The sequence below is a fragment of the Lagopus leucura genome, unplaced genomic scaffold (assembly GCF_019238085.1).
Source record: "Lagopus leucura isolate 7727_CA_CO unplaced genomic scaffold, USGS_WTPT01 Super-Scaffold_100060, whole genome shotgun sequence".
NCBI lineage: Eukaryota > Metazoa > Chordata > Aves > Galliformes > Phasianidae > Lagopus > Lagopus leucura.
This window is the reverse complement of record NW_024962306.1, coordinates 701,245-718,049: the sequence shown is the minus strand read 5'-3', so window position 1 is coordinate 718,049 and position 16,805 is coordinate 701,245. Positions and strand designations below refer to the sequence as shown.

Here is a 16,805-nt window from a genome sequence, read left to right as displayed (position 1 = left end):
TGCTTTGTTCCAACCACGCTCCCTACTGACTGCGAGTCTTTACATTTAAAAAAAAAAAACAACACCAAATACAAATATGTATTCCATTGAGCGAAGTGTTTCAGAAAGTGACGGATCAGAACTGTATTCTACATACACGCACAGAGCCTTGACACCCAGCTCAGCCCTCCTGCCATGTGGGAGGAACCACCACTCCAGTCATAATACAGCTCAACATGCAGTCAGACCTCAGCTTTCATATTCTGCAATGCAATTGTGATTGATCTTTTAAAACTCCTTTGTTTGAAGCACTACTGGGATGGGAAATGAAAATCAAACAAGAAGAATTATTAGTTATCTCCATCTAAAAATACAACTACCTTAAACTTCTTCACGTTGATTCACATATATAAATTACACAACCTAGAACTCATTTACTGACACCTATTAACCATGAGAGGAGTTGCACTGCGTAGTTCTGAACGCATCTCTGGGCATGCACACTGTGATCCAGTCCAGCCTGGACAACCTGGCCTTGAACTGGGCATGAAATCACCTCTGCTCAGCAAACCAACCCAGCTGGCCCTGGCACAGCACACTCAGGCAGCTAACATGGCAGTGCTGTGCAGGTATACACGTTTTTTATTCCCTCATTCTCCCTCCTCCCTCCCGTTAAAAGCTGCTGCTTTCCCCAGGTAGCACCGCTCCTCGCAGCTCCCCCTGCTTTGCCTGGCTGCCTGCCCAGCCTGCACCACCTGAAGGACAACCTCTTCTCTGCTGTTAATGTCATTACTTCAACGCAATCATTACTGCTTGCCGCTGCCCCCTCCATCATTTCCAGCCCATGAATTAATTTCCGAGCAGAAAACACCCTTCTGTGCGTCACATTGAATTTTCAAGTCCTGCTCCTCCTCAGGCAGCCGGCCAACAGAACAAAGACGACTCAAATTAACACAGTTAAAGCCAGTAATGGATATGGGGCAACTAAGAATCAATTCAGGATGTAACTTCATTACTCATTTAATACAATTGTGAGTTGCGGCCAGAAGCAGTGCTCCTGCCCTCCGTCCATGAGCCAGGCTGAAACTCCTTCCTCTTCCCTTTGCCAGGCTGACAGCACAGAAACAAGGTGAGCTGCTCGCTCTGCAGGCTGCACCATTCTGGAGTAGTTTGCACCTGAACTGGTGACCTGACTGATGAAAATGCACCTTTGGCTCCTTGCACACCACATTTTTTCTAAATCTGCATGAAGACGAGTTGCAAAAAAAACCCTGCATTTTTTTGGCACAATTAGCTATGGTTTAATCACAGAGTCAACAGTGTATGTGCCCATGGCATTACTAGCTGGTGCATGGAGAGGCAGAACAGCACGACTGCTGTTATCTACTTGGACAGAATATAAGGCAGAACTCAGTTTGCTAACCTGAACTGCCTTGCTGCAGGGAACAAAATTTTCTTCTCAGCATTTCTGAACAGGGACAGCAGACCCTCAGCTCCCTGCCCTGTCCCGCCCCACTGCCCCCATGCAGCCAGGACCCAGCCCTGCCCCACGCAGCGCTGTGCCTGCCCATCTGCAACGTGAGCAGGAAGAACATGGATGCTCTGCCATGCCAAATTTCTGCTGTTTCAGGGAGTTTAATAAGTCTATCAGGGGATCATGAGAACGTGAGGATCTGCTCAAGGTGCATGGCAAGAACAATGGGAGTGGACTGACAGTATGATCTGCCTCTCAGGAAAATTGTTAATTAAGCTCAAGTCATGTCACAGAACTGTGGACTCAATTGCCTTTTCAATCTGAGTTAACCTGAGCTAAGAAAATGTTTTGTTTTTTTTTTTTCCCACAGAACAACTTGAAATGCAAGATTATTAACATGCTGAGAAGAATGATAAGAAAGTCCTCCAAGTCGTGCAGACTACAGATGTATGTATAGTTAGGTCATGCCATATAAATTTGCTCTGACAGTTGCATAGATTGCTCACAGTACTGTGTAATGAATGATCTCTGATGTCAGCTCCAAACCCTGCAGTCCAAGCTGACAGTCACGTATGTATAACATCGAGGGCAGTCACTCACTACAGCCTTTGTGGTTCTCCCTCAACAAAAGTAGCCAGGGATATCTATGCATCAGCACCTCCTACGTATCAGCATGGGCTGATAATTCCTTCTTATTTCGGAGACGTCTGAAAGATGGGATGCAGCTACTCACCATATCTTCTGCCAGCTCTGGTGAATGCCCTTTCTCAGGAGCTCTGGGAGCACTCTGTAAATATCTGCATGAATACAGCAGAGAAGTATGATGCTCACTGTGAGGTACCCGTGTCAAACGCTGTCCTGTGGCACTGAGCACACAAACACACAGCGACCCGCTTCCCAGGAGCAAACTGGGGCAGGGCTCATTACAGCTGCACTTGTAGGAAGCATTATTCTGTGTGAATGAATCTTTGAAGAGTATGACTGGAAGGCCTGCTTTTAATTACAACACACCACACCATTTGGCTGAACAGCGTGACAGAAAGCCAACCAGAGAACAGATGAGTTCACCCAACAGCCGCTGTGTAAAAAGGCACTGAGGCCTGGCACAGCCATCACAGCCACCCAGCGAATTCCTGGAATTAGCAGCACCTCTGAAACCACCAGAGAAATTCCACAGCAGCATGCGCTGTGACACAGACAGAGTGGGAGCTGGAGCACCCATAGCAACAGCACATGGTTCTGCGCTCACACAAATGTCTGATGGCTAAAACTCACCAAAGGGAACAATTTAAAACCACATTTTCACTCTTGCTGAATGTGTAGAAGTTCACAGGGTTGTGCTTTTTTCTCAAAGTCAGGTTTGCTTTCTGTGACATGAGCAATGGAGTCACTGCTGCACAGTGGGAGCAGGAGCGGGGATACAATTCCCACTCAGGAGAACACAGCTCAACTATTTCAAGCTTTGGGGTAAATAACTTCAGGAGATTTGAAATGTAATAGGATGAGGGAACAGCGTCAGGTTGCACAAGGGGAGATGCAGGTTGGACATCAGGAAATGATTCTCAGAGCGAATCGTCAGGCACTGGAATGGGCTGCCCAAGGAGATGGTGGAATTAATGAGCCTGGAGGTGTTCAAGAAATGTTCAGAAGTTGTGTTGAGGGACATGGTTTAGTGGGAGATACTGATGGTAGGGGGACGGTCGGTCTGCATGATCTTGGAGATCTCTTGCAGCATTGGTGATTCTATACATAAGTATAATAATGTAAGTTAAGGTAACTCCTATCAAATTGAATTTAGTCTTACGTACTTGGGATACAGCAAAAACATTCCCCAGCATCAGCATGTAAGAAACCTTCACATCACAAAGCTTATTAGTTTAAGGTACATTACTTAAAAACCATAAGATAATTTAAAAAAATACTACATAAGACATCATGCCATTAAAAACATTAAGAATAATGACATTTAGACTGGAAATCCATGATCCCATGGACACTCCAACTAGAACATCCAAATACTGCAAACAAAGCCCTGAACAAAACACAAAGCCTTCTTTCTAAAGAAGCTGAAGGTGCCAGGAGGTGACTTCAGTTCCCTGCTGCTGCGTGAGGCTGAGCCCACAGATGGGTTTCATGTGCAACCCTGCCGGGGCGGCCCAGCACTGCGGCCTCAAAGCCTGAATGTTTGAAAACACCTGAACACCTCAACTCCAGCACTGCACACTGCTCTCATGCAGAACATTGTTTCCTTGTATTCAATAGGAATTTCCCTCCTTGCAGCTCCCACCGCAAACCTCTAACAAGAGCCCGGTTTGTTTTCTCTAATGCCTTTTTGTGTTGTAGAAGGTAGACTCACAATCAGTGAGATTTTTTACCCGAAAACACCATAGATCAGAATAAAAAGAAAAGTGAAAGCACAAAATAACCACCGCTACAGCCAGACACCAGCACCACTTAACATTTCACTTTCAAAAACTGGTTAATAAGTACCCAAGTCAGATACTTTGTGCTAAGGGCTGATAGGGAGCAGGAATTCATCTCCTGGTGGATTTTTCGGGCAGATGTTAATTTGTCAAAATAACAGGTTTAATATTAAAATTCTACTTCTCTCCTTCTGAATAATATTTAACAGTTTCTAGAGTAACAACACATAGAGCTGCTCTGGCTCTGTGCAGTGTAAGCTCATCTCTGCTGGTGCAGCTCAGGAGCTTGTGCCCAGGGAGAGCAATGGAGCAGCACCCGATGCTATCTCCTCCGAGCTTCAAAGCACAGTGTACAGAAGCCTGGGTCTCTCTCAGATGCCGTTGAAGCTTCTTCCCCAGTGTACTAAAATGCTGCTCTCTTTCTGAACAAAGAGCTTATCACCATCAGGGCTCGTGCTGCTGACACTGGTAAGGAAGTCTTCCCCATCAAATCTAGTTGGGTGCCTTTCTCTCTGATGGTCACAGACATTATGGCACCTCTGAAACACATTCCAACACAACGATATCTCAATTCAGTGCTCAGCACAAGGCGACACCATGCCTACACCAAAGCCAAACTCCTTTCCTACGACACACATCGACAGCTCTGAAAAGAGACAAGTTCCCAGAAGTTGGTGCACGTTGTCCAGAGAAGGACTTTCCCAGTGCCGAGCCCTCAGCAGAACAGCATGGACTGAGGCTCCCATCTCTACAAAAGCCTTTTCACAAGGCACCCTCTGCCAGCACGCACCTGGAGAGAAAGAAGCAGGCATCCCCACGTTTAATATTACCTCACTGCTACATTACGCACACATTTTTTCCCATATTAACTTTTAGGCAGAGTTTATGTTGAAGATAGTACTGATACAGTCACCTTGGAAATAAAATGAGTGCCTCAGTTATTCCTGGATTTCTTCTAATCCAGATCTCTGCCCACCCCCTGGCAGGCTCCATGCCTTACATGTATGGAAAATGGCAGAAATTGCTCCCTGCTCTGTCTGGTATTGCGATGCTCCAGCCATTAATTCTAAAGAAACACTCAATGATTTAAAATGTTCTAAAGAAAGGGCCTCCATACCACAAAAAGCGATCAAGACTTTGTTAGTCAGGTGGTATTGTGCTATTAGCTGATGACAAACGCAGCTGTAAAGAATACCATATTAGTTTTAGCAAGCATCATGGAACCATAGCCTAGATTCTTTTCCAAACCTCCTTCACAGCAATCTAAGCTGATGAGTTTTAGCTGAACTGCTGGAGAGGGTCTAAGAGTACACACAGACCTGAAAACAAGCATTAGCAGTTAAGCCCTAGTAATCCAATTACTCTGGATCATGTGTAATACTCGAAAAGTAAAATGATAATAACCCATGTTACTACAGAGTGCCCCCTCAGCAACTCGGGCACCTGGCTCAGCCTCCAGCAAAGACAAACCCTGCTCAGAAGTGCACCAGCCTCCCCCGGGCAGCTGCAGTCACAAGCTCACACTGCAGCCCAGCAAACAAGAGCCCTTAAAGCAGCGGGTTATTAAGGAAATGCCAAGCGACACCATCACCACCATCCCCACCCCATCAGAGACCATCACCCCAGTCTCTATACTGACCCCATTTCTTCTCTTTCAACCTCACAATATCTCCATGTTAGATCTGTGGATTGAGTAGTCTTTTGTTCAAATACTGGGAAAAACAAAACAAAACAAAACCAAAACAAAACAAAAAAAAAACACAACCCTTCTCCCCCCTCCAAGTTTCTGTGACCATAATTCCTTCTCCAGGACAGAAATAAAAACGAAACTGAAACTCAGTTCAAAGCACAGCTCACCTGAGCAGACCGAGTTCTTGAGTGCACAGCACTTTACAATTAAGAGATTTTCAGCAAGATGCTCTGAATCAGTGCAAAATGGCCAGAAATTAACTTACACAGTGAATGCATGAGCACAAAAACACACAGGTAAAGAGCCACAAATGAACAACACCTGAACACTAGTACGTCCTTTTAAAGCAGCTGATGTCTTACAGATGACACAGTAAGAGCATAATGAAGGACACATCAGTCCACCCGTGCTGGAAGATTCCTTCAAACCAAAACCTTCACCCACAGCCTCTCCTATTCTAAATCCTACAGACAGACCCAGAAATCACACTAGTGCCATTGGCTGGTGTTGTGCTGCTGCACTGTTTCTGTTGTAGTTCAAGCTGGAACAACCTGCCCAAACTGGAAGTGTGTGCCTCCATCCCTACTGACAGGGTCAGATGAAGATGACACGTCAAATTTTACTCTTACAGAAGTTTTAATACTCCAGTAACAACCCCAAAGTAGTGGCCACAAGCAAGTTTTGTTTTGTTTTGTTCAGTTTTTTTTCCCCCCCATCAAGCACTTTGTTAAAGACTTGCATTGATTTTGCCCAGTGAAAAATGATCTGAGGGGTTGTTCCAGCCAGGCTTCATAGCCCTGCTCCAACATTCAAAAGGATTTCTCTTATGAAAAGGGCTCTAGAGCTCAGCTTTGAAAGCAACTGGACAATGATCTGACGGAGTATTAACTGTCGAACAAATCAGCCTAAATGGAGGGAACTGCTCCAACAGATTAAAACCTCAATGCTCCCACTTCAAAAGTACCTCACTTTGTTCGCAGCCTGTCACCTGCCACTTTCATTTGGTGGTCTTTTTTCGCTGGAAAAGACAGGGAATCATTGCTTCATATTCACTCCATGCTGCTAAGACTTGTGTTCCCATTACAACCTGTTCAAAGAGATCTTAAGACTGGAGGGTTTCCATCTATTAACCATTCTCTGCAAGAAGCCTGTTGCACACCTCTCCCTTTCTGGCCTCCTTTCCAGCAGCTCTTCCAATGTCCAGGCTCTGCAGGAACAAGGAGACCAGCGCCTGTGCAGCAGCCACCATGTAGGCACACTGTAGGTTCATGCAGTGCAACGTCCCCTCACATTTCTTCTTATTCTATTCCTTTGCTCTTTCTTGTCACTTTTTTCTCTTTTTTTAGTTCTCTCATTCTCTACACCGAATTTGCCAGAATAATTATGTTGATAATGAGCTCCACATAGATCACATCCAACACTTTGCTGCATTACAGGCCCATTTTTCACACATTCTTGGGGAGATACATCAGAGCTCCTCTTCCAAAACGTGCTGTAATACTTCCACATACCTTTACAAACACGCAGGCAACCCTCCCTGTAAGGCCCTGCTTTCCCTACCATTCTCATTTCCTTACTGCATACAGATGAAAAAAAATACACCCCCCGAAAGAAAACTGTCTTTTCTGAAGCAAATTTTTAGAAATATCCCCTGAATTGTGAATATCGATAATTTTTCTTAATTAAATATTTTTAAATTGAAGTTCTTCCTCACTGACCTCAAGGGTTTTTTGCTTTGTTTTTGAAGAAGCTCTTTTAAATGGATGTTCTGCATTTCCATATGAGCTACACCTGGTTTGAGCCCACTGCACCATCCCAGCGCGTGGGACCAACCCAGCACGATATAAAAGCCCAGAAGAAAATTGCAGGTACAGCATTTTAAAGTCAATTTGAGCCATACAGGCACATAAACACTGCAGCAGCAGCTGCCCCGGAAAACATCTGCAAGGCAGAGCGTTTGGGGATGGCAAGAGAAGTCATTAAAACAAAGATTCCTACAGTGCAGGCTGCGAAGCCCTTCGCTAGTACTGGCTTTTCACTTGCAGCAGCCACACAAACCTTACAGACCTCACATCAAATACTTTCCCTCATCTCCTTTCTGCACCAGCAGTGTGCGGGGCAGGGATGGAAGCAATGTCCAGTAGCTGGGCAGTCCATGCACAGCAGCACGTGAGAAGTCCTTGGCTTCTTTAAGAACTGTGATTAAAGGTGGGCATGGTGGGAATCATTACAGGCTCAGACATTTCTCGTAGAAAGCAAACACATCTGATTTGAGCAATTGATCTGTTTGTAGGCTTTACACTGTTTTCCAGGACCCCAGGTCCTGCTGCTCTGCAGGTTTCACACTGAGGCTGGGAGTGCTGCAAAGAACTGATCTGTGCAACTCCTTCACCAACCACGTTGCAACCGGAAGGCGCCACTGCTTTGGCCATCTCGTAATTCTGCACGGAATAACATCCACCTAACAGAGAGGCCAACACTTTCCATTGCCCCTCAATACTGGCAATCCTCCTGTGTTGAACATTCATGTCAGTTACAGTTTAAATGTTTTGGTTTTCCTTTAAATGAAGCTGTAATCAAAGACCTTTCAGGACCCGGCTGCCAGCAATAAACCTCACTGCTCACCGCAGCAGGCTGCAGCCGTCCCACGGGGCCAAGGGCAGCGGCCATCCTGCTGCCAATCTGACAGCTCGGCCCCCAGGAAAGATGGCACTCGTGGAAAAGCACTGGTTGTGAAAGCTAGGCCTGGCCCATGAGGCCACCTGGAATCCCCACAGCTGGGAAGGTCTGTGGTTCCGAAACGCAGCCGGAGCTCTGACGGCTGTGATATTCGACGGGATAGAAACACCTCAGGCTTTGCTAAAGGAAGCGCTTCAAGATCATAGCTCAAGTTCTGGAAGTCCTTCCTTATCAAAAGCTTTGGCAACCCTAAGACTGCACCCCCTTAAATCATTTTTAGGCCAACAAGATGACGGATGATGGCTTCTACATAAGCAGTTGATCTTAATGTGGAGGCACGATAAAAATAGCAGCACGTGTCATGTTTACCATCAATCCACAGACCGGGCTGACGTCTGAAGGCGACAGATCTGGGAAAATGCTAATGCCTCACATCACAGCATCAAGCTGCAGAAAAGCAAGGTACCCGCAGTACAGCGCTGCTCACTTCAGGCAATTAAGGCTTAGTCCCACATTAAGCTTTTGGCACATGCTGTTGCAAGATTTTAATCTTTTCCCATCATTTTCCCCCAACAACCACTACTTACCAAAGAGATACACACACTCTGGAGACCTGCATTAAGGCCCAGCACCGCTTTGCTAAGCAGCTCTTATTTCATGACGTAACGGCCGTGGTTATTCTACCTTTATGGGAAGTCATTGTCTCCTTTTTTTTTTTTTTTACTACAAATTTCTTCTAAGGTTATACACAATGAAATATATCCAATTTCTTAATTTTTCCTTTTTTTTAAAAAAAAAAAAACAAAAACAGCTGGCTTAAGCTTGTTCAATTTCAGCTTCCATTGTGAAGAAAACACCGTCTTTATTAAAGATATACGAAGCAATTGAACTCAGAAGAAAAAGCAGCAGTTACCTCGTGAAAGGCCAATGGAAAATGCACGCTACCCTTCTACCACTGACAAGAAAAGCTAATGCTCAATGAATTCCTCCTCCGTTGGTCTGAGAAATCCCATGCAACACAACATTAAAAGCTGGCATTTCAAGGCCTTCCTGGGCTTGCTTGGCAACCTAAATAACACACATACCCACACAATTCATCTCTGCCAGAGTTTAAGAGTCCTCCAGGAATTCTGCTCCCCATGTGAATAAAAAAGCAGGATTACAGACTTCTTCTAAGAATCCTTCAGGGGCCACTGCGTGGTCAGGAAAAGCTGTTATTAGCCAGGAAATATCATTTTCTAACACCTACAAATACTGCCAAAAATTGAATGCAGTCATGTGGAACAGGCAGCAGACCTTCCTCCTGCGTAACCAGCCGGTCAGCTCTGCAAGTTGTTCTAACGACCCTTTTACACGGGGAGAATGGCCCAGAATTACACTCAAAAACACTGTTTGGATGTAGCTACCAGGCATTATAACAAAAGCCATTTCTCACAGTGTGAATCGAACTGCTGTCAGAAGGGCTCGATGCTCCCATCACACCAGTGGGGCTGCTGTTGTATGCATGGCCAGACAGCCCAGCACTGAAGCTGTTGCTTCCCGGATTTCAAAGGGCTGCTGACGTACGCGGGTACAGGAGTAATCTGCTGCAACTGCATCTGTCAGGCTGCCTAAAGTTTGGGAATCACTGCTGACACTCCTCTGCATTTGCAAACAGTTTGTGAAGACAAGAGGAGGACACACATCATACAAAACAGAAATTCATATTCATCAGGCACGAGCAGGAAACAAAACAAAAACCTGACCGCAACAAGCATTAGGCAAGGGTCCAAGAAGTCTCCATCACTGCCTGGGTACGACAGCCCCAGGCCAGAAAGCAATGCGTATCCACACCTGCTCAGGTTTTTGGGGTTTTTTCTTCTCCAAATCTTCCAGTCATCTCCCACAGTACAGTTCTCTTAGAAGGGAGGAGTTTCTCATTTGAGAACCGTGTTGCTCAGCCCTGCCCCTGCACCCCCAGATCTCCAGCATGCACCACAGAACTGGGATGAGCTCCTGACCTCCCTACAGACACACGGAGCTCAGCAGCAGGGAGTGCTGCAGCACAGCCACTCACTGCCACGGCCATTGCAACTTCCCAGGGGACGTCTGCACAAGAAGCACACATCTCAGACAGTGCCTGCTGTAAGAGCATGTCCACAGTAACAATTAGTCAGAAACGACTTGCACAAGAGTCTGCACGCAACTCTTACCGCATGGAGTGCACCCAGACAAGTGCATATTCAACTACACTGAACAACCACAGCTAACAAAGTCTGTTTGGATTTATGGCCCGGTAGTTTCTTTCTTGAAGATGTTCTCTATCTGCAAACATCACACTCTGATGCTTGGCAGAAAAAGAACCCTTCTGGATGTCGGAACTAGACGTACCAATGGCTGATGTCTCCTAGGCTTTACAATCCTGCAAAAGCAGACAGCTTTTGTGAGCAAGAGATGATTACACGAGGGATGAGTCCTTCCTGCGGGACAGCCTGCAGCAGGACTCGGACTTCATGCTCTTTGAGGCCCAGTAAAAGGTTTTCTGAGTTTCAGCTCCCCTAGAACCAGGCACTTTGCATCAGCACTCACCTCACAGCCACAAACTTCAATGCCATTCAAAAACAGTTACAATTGCACAAACTAAGTGTTCAAAGGTAACAAATACTGGGGTGCTGCTCAGTGGGAGTCAGTTCCTGCTCCATGTGGTCAAAAGAATTTTTTTTAAACCTTCACTATGAGGACAGGGCATGCTGCACTTCCTAGGCTGGGCTATGATTGCATTGCTGCAGCACCTCAACCCCTCAGTGATGGAAGCCCAACAACTTTTGGGTTTTTTCAATATTCCACTGAAAACAAATAAAAATGACACTGGATTCTCCAAACAATCCGACTTGCTTCAGCTTCTTCTTGGTAGAAGCGGTGACCTGATCTTCCTCACTAACTCATCCACAGACCAACCTCCAACCTCAGCTCTGCTTCTGCATTCATTTTGCTTGAAAACCACCCAATTTTTGCAGTTTAAACTTCTGTGTTAAAATCTTCATGATGGCAGGCCAGCAACTGAGAAAGCACATTTGACTAATTTAGGTTACACCAACTCCTCTATCAATCATTCAATTTAAGGACAGACCAGCAGTGGTACACAGGAGCACCCAGTGCTACCAAATGACAGCCGTCACAATTCTAACCAGGGAAATCCGTGGCAATGTGGTGCTCACAGCCTGACACAGGCCCATACAAGCTCTCATGAAGGAGACATCTTGATGGAGAGCCTTCTGAACAGCCCGGCCTGCCTTGTCTTTCTCCCTAAGCCATAACATTTACTTTATGTAGGCACAGTGCAAAATGATCAAGAATGCTTCAGCTTCTTCACATCCCAAATGTGACCAAAAATACTTAATATTATGGGTTGAAGGAACACTGACACTTAAAAACAAATGAATGTCTCCAACTACCTATTTATCTTAGATGTGCTGGTAATTATTGTTTTGTCCCATGGCTGAGTGCGTGGACATTCGCAGAGTTCCAGGCCATGGACAAGGTTCAGTGGCTCTGTAAAGTGAGACACAAGATCTCCCCAGCCTTCCTGAGCACGTGAACAACTGCATTCAGTAACATTTCTGTCCAACCTCACAGAACCAAGAAGCTGACTTCATAACAGGATTTTGACAAAAACCACATCAGGCTGAGCTCCATCAAAAGAGGAAAGCTGGAGTGCGACAGAAGGGCTGAAGAGTTGCTTCCCCAGCAGAGGAGCTGCACAGGAGCTGCAGGTACGCACTGGGCAGTGCCTGAGCTGGCACAGGGAAAGCAGGCTTCAGCCGCTCCTGAGCCCCGCCATCACCGCGTGGGAAATCAAGAACCACATCTCAGTCCTCCTGCTGAAGAAAATGCACCAATCCAAGCCATACAGCTATTATTTACACAGGTCAAATTTCTCCTCTTGCCTGTGCAAAGGTAGGAACACCTACAGAAGCCAGAGAATGAAGTCCACACATCAGATGACAACTATACAAGCTCCCTACTGATTTACCTAAATGCACAAAACTCCTAGTTTGCTGCCTTTAAGAACTTCCAGGCAAGGATTCATGGCCAGCTTGTTTTTCTGTCCCAGCACAGCGAAAAGCCCACGGAGCAGTCACAGATCTGACTGGCAGCTGGGTGTGATTCACACGCCAAGTCATACCCATCTAACTACAGCAGCACATTCACACCAACCTGAGACACAGCACCTGTCTGCACAGACACTGCCACTGCCTTCAGCCCACACTGCAGCCGAGCCTGGAGGGTCGCAACTACAGTCAGCAGCAGCAAGTACAGAAATATGCATTTACCCAACCAAACTGCTTCTAATCAAATCCACATGTTCGTACACTATCAGTACATCAACACTAAATCAGCATTAAATTCTCATTTGTCGGGTTCATTTGCAGGCAGGCCTGCTGGCAGGCTCGATGCCTCACACGGCAGCAGCAGGCAGGGCTGCGAGGACAGGCGTCTGCTTCTAGTGGTGACGAAATTGCAACACGAGATAGCATCCAGATAGCTTTGCAGCCGTAGGACGGAGGGAAAAGCCCTCTCCTGTGCTAATAATGAGCTGAAAAACAGATGACAGGGTAGGGATAAGTGATCGATTTCCACATGGGAGGAGGACGGCCAGGAGCCCTTTGCAGTGCTGTGCTGTACACTGCATTCCCAATGGCCTGGAATAGGGGGCAAGGGGGGAATCAGAGCCTGCCAGGGATGTCAGCTATTCCCACGGCAGAGATAAGGGCTGGCTGAAGAGCTGCAGAAAACCTGACGGGACTGAATAACGGGGAGATAAAACCACAGATGAAATTCCGTGAGAACAAAGCATACAGAAAAAAAGCAATCCTAATTTCACATGTAAAGTGATGTGCTCCAAACTGGTGATAACACCCTGAAACTCCTGCTGAAGTCATGACTGATAAAACCATCAGCTCACACCCATCCAGCACTTAAAAAACCCCAATCTAACACTAGGGAATTATTTGGAAAGAGATGGAATTAAGGCACCACACAAAGCTATAGCTTGTCTGCGCCTTAAACTCAGGATGCAGCCTGCTCCTTCATTTGGAGGGGACACATCACAAGTAGAAAATATTTTTAATAGGAAACAGGGTTTGAAAAGATAAACAATGAGGAATAATTGATTAGGCTAGGACTCTTCTGCCTGGAAACAGAGACTGCAGCAGTGACATACAACTGAGTCTATAAAATCATCAGCTGCACAGAGAAGGTAAACAGATCAGTTGTTCCCTGTTTCCAAACAATAAAAAAGCTAAGAGATATCAACTGAAGGTAGCAGCTGTCGAGTTCAAAATAAAAAACGCTGACGTGTTGAGCTCCTACAGTATTGTCTGTGCTCCAGAAGGCCTCCCCCAGGATGCCAGCAGCGCTATACATTCAAATGGACCAGGCACAACTACCGAAGAACAATGCATTGACTGTTATCCAAATGATACCGACCTCCGGACATCCTAGAGCTGGCGAGGGTAAGAGGGCTCAGACAAACACCTATCTCACTTGTCCCGACCTCACGCTCTTTCCTAAGGTATCCATTTCAGTCACTGCCAGGAAAGAATGGCAGAATAGGTGCTTTCCCCTGGTCCTGCGGCTGTCCTTACACCACTAACATCGATTACATCTCCGGTACTCCTCAGCCCTTCACTGAACTCATTCAATTTGCCTACCTGGCAAAAGCTGATCTGTGGAGTGGAGGACTTGGAGAGGCTGCCTTAATGCCCTGCTGGTTTAGCACGCTGTCCATTCAGGACAGCACCCAGCAAGTGCTGCAGGTGCTACAGGAGAGCAAGAACAGCACCAGCCCTCTCCCACGCCAACTAGCCAACAGGATGGTTTAAGACGTAACATATGGCTTCACCTCCAAAGAACAGATGAAAAGAAGGAAGCAGATTGCTTGTATTCTCTGTTCAACAGAAAAGCTATGATTCAGCTCTTGTGGGGAAAAAAGCAGAGAGGAAACTAGTTTCACATTTTTTTAATTCAACAGGTACTTATGAATAGAAGAATTAGTCTGGCTTATATACAACTGAATAGTAAAGGTTACTTTAAAATTAAACATTGCACCTACGGCCTCCAGAATACGTACAGTAAGGAACATGCCATGCCTCCAGTGAACTAAAACCTGTTGCAAACAGAGAAATGCATCCAAGCCTGGTGAGGACCGCAGCCAAAGGAAAGCCAAGTTATTCCTTCCCCTACTTCTGCAGCAGCAATTCGATCACTACGTTACTCGGTGCTACATGCACCACAGAAGCCAAGGGGCTGCAACCAGGCAGAATAAAGTGATTCATTGATAAGAATATGCTATTAAAAATCCAGCAAGTCCCATTTCTACTGCTGAATTTACAAGAAGCGAAGGCCAAGTGAGACTAGTAGGATCTCCCACAGCTCTGACCTGCACAGCAGAGGGCACACTCTCCCACACCAACACCACACTGCCATTGCCTTGCCCAGCATCTTACCACACGGCCAAAACACTGAGGCTTCTGGGGCAAAAGCACAGAATTTTATTACTCCTCCCAAACCACATTCTTATGAAAAATGGGAGCGCTGCGATGCATTAAGAGATACACCCGATTCATTTTCTTCAACGTTTTACAGAGAAGCAGGAAAAATGCTCCTCCAATCTCCTCTACCGATCAGGGGTTAAATCAGGCTGTGACAATCAGACACAAATAGCCTTAACCAACCCTGTGCAAGAGTCCCACTGAGGCTTAAGAGCCATAAGCAGCAGAGGCACGTGTGCTTCTATCCGAGGTGCAGATGGCAGATCGAGCGCAAGCCGAACCCTGAGCAGAGGGCTACGGGACCGACACTGACTACAGCTACAGCAGCAGGGCTCACGGAGGGCTTTCTCTTTTACAGGAGACGAGCGGTGGTAACCCTGCTGAGCTATTATTGGTGAGAAATACAATTAAATACTTCAATTTAAAATCCGTGTTCTGTTGCACATGAAAAACAAACACAAAATGTTTAAAGTTGATTTGCTTTCTCAGTTTTGGGGGGTTTTTTTGGGTTTTTTTTTTTTTTTTTTTTTTTTTTTTTGCATTTAACACCATATCATGGCCATCAGCAGCAGCTGCTCCAACAGAATGCTATACTTATACATCACAACTGCGCTGTAATGTTCACCTTGAGCATGCAACACAGGAATGGTTAAGAACAGAAACCATCTTAGCACCATCTTGCACAAAATCTCGTATCTTTAAGAGAGCAAAGCATATGTTACACATAACAAAGCCTCTGAAGTACAGATGTATTGTTATGTTTTCCATTGAAGAACATTAAGGATCCTGCTATATGTGACCAATGTGAAGCACAATCTTCATACGAAAGCACTAGAGGATTTCTGAAGGTGATTAGAGATTAGGAAGACACAAATTAAAAGCATACTTGTTAACTTCAATTTGTTTTTAATCTAACATAAAATGAAAAGCCGGGGATATCATTAACACCTCCAATAATGCTGTTTCCAGCAGTTGTTTGGCTCTCATTTTATCCAGCTTCCACACTTGCAAAGCCAAGCACCTCACTAACAGCCAGCTATAGCCCACTCTAAGCTCCTGCCCCAGCAGCCGGCTTCAGCACTTTGTGGGCCACAAGCTAAGTCTCAATATCCCAAACAAATAAGAGTGGAAGAGTCATTCTCAGGCCCAAGTCTGCAATCCCAGCCCAACAATCCATGATCCAAATGAATCCTAAGGATTGCCTTGTTTCTTCAGCAACCTACCTGCAATTCTGTCCCATCCGAGCACGGGGCATGGATCTGCTCCCCTGTCCAAGTCAGCTATTTGCCAGAAGAGCTCCAAGCTGATACCACTTAGCTCTCAGACTTTACATGACTCACCGACCTTTTATCACAGACCTATAGGCTGGGGCCAAAGACTGATGGGTTTGGAAGACTTTTGCCTTCCTGCTTTTACAGAAAAGGACAAGCAAAGCCACAGCAATGAGCGCCCTGTTCCTGCCTGAGTGCAGGAAGCCCACAAACACACCTGACAGGGAGCGCTGGGTTCCACCCAGCTGGGATCCCCACCTCCTCACCACTCACCCCGCGGCTGTGCGGCTCAGCTCCCAGCTCAGCCCCGGTGCTGCCGCAGCGCCGGTCCCACGAGCTGACCATCTGAACACGGGATCTGCACGGATAACTGCTGTAATAACGCAAGTGCTCGACACGGCTGCACCGTTCCCAATCGCTCCCTGGGACTTACGTTACGTGTCAGATGAGCGGGTGTTTGCCCACAGCGATGATGTCGGTCAGCTAAAGCTTTGTTGTTGGGTTTTTTAATCAACTCACTCCCTTCCCATTCGCGCAACGACAAAATTGTACCGAAATTTTTGGCTAGGACAAAGGAAAAAAAAAAAAATCGAAAAGAAATCAGCGGCCAAACGCTGCTATCTCGGAACGCCGAGCACGCCGAAGGAAAGGCGGCCGAGCGGAGCCCGCAGCCCGGCTGTCACCACGGCGGCCCGCCGCCAGCGCCCGGGGACGTCCCGGAGCTTTTCCTCCTCCCGGCACAGCCCGCACACGGCG

The 16,805-nt window shown here is 46.3% G+C and overlaps 1 protein-coding gene across 3 annotated transcripts in view; it reads right to left on the bottom strand.

Annotated features, from left to right (window-relative positions):
* NDRG3 (NDRG family member 3) overlaps nucleotides 1-16,805 on the bottom strand; it is a 54,189-nt gene that overhangs the window by 37,299 nt on the left and 85 nt on the right. Inside the window, exon 1 of one of the 3 annotated variants that reach the window (XM_042886668.1) lies at nucleotides 16,483-16,613. The exons of the other annotated variants lie outside the window; for them this stretch is intronic. The gene's annotated coding sequence lies outside the window, so the exon portion shown is untranslated. Of the gene's footprint in view, nucleotides 1-16,482; nucleotides 16,614-16,805 lie in introns of those variants that run through there. 3 annotated transcript variants of the gene reach the window in all.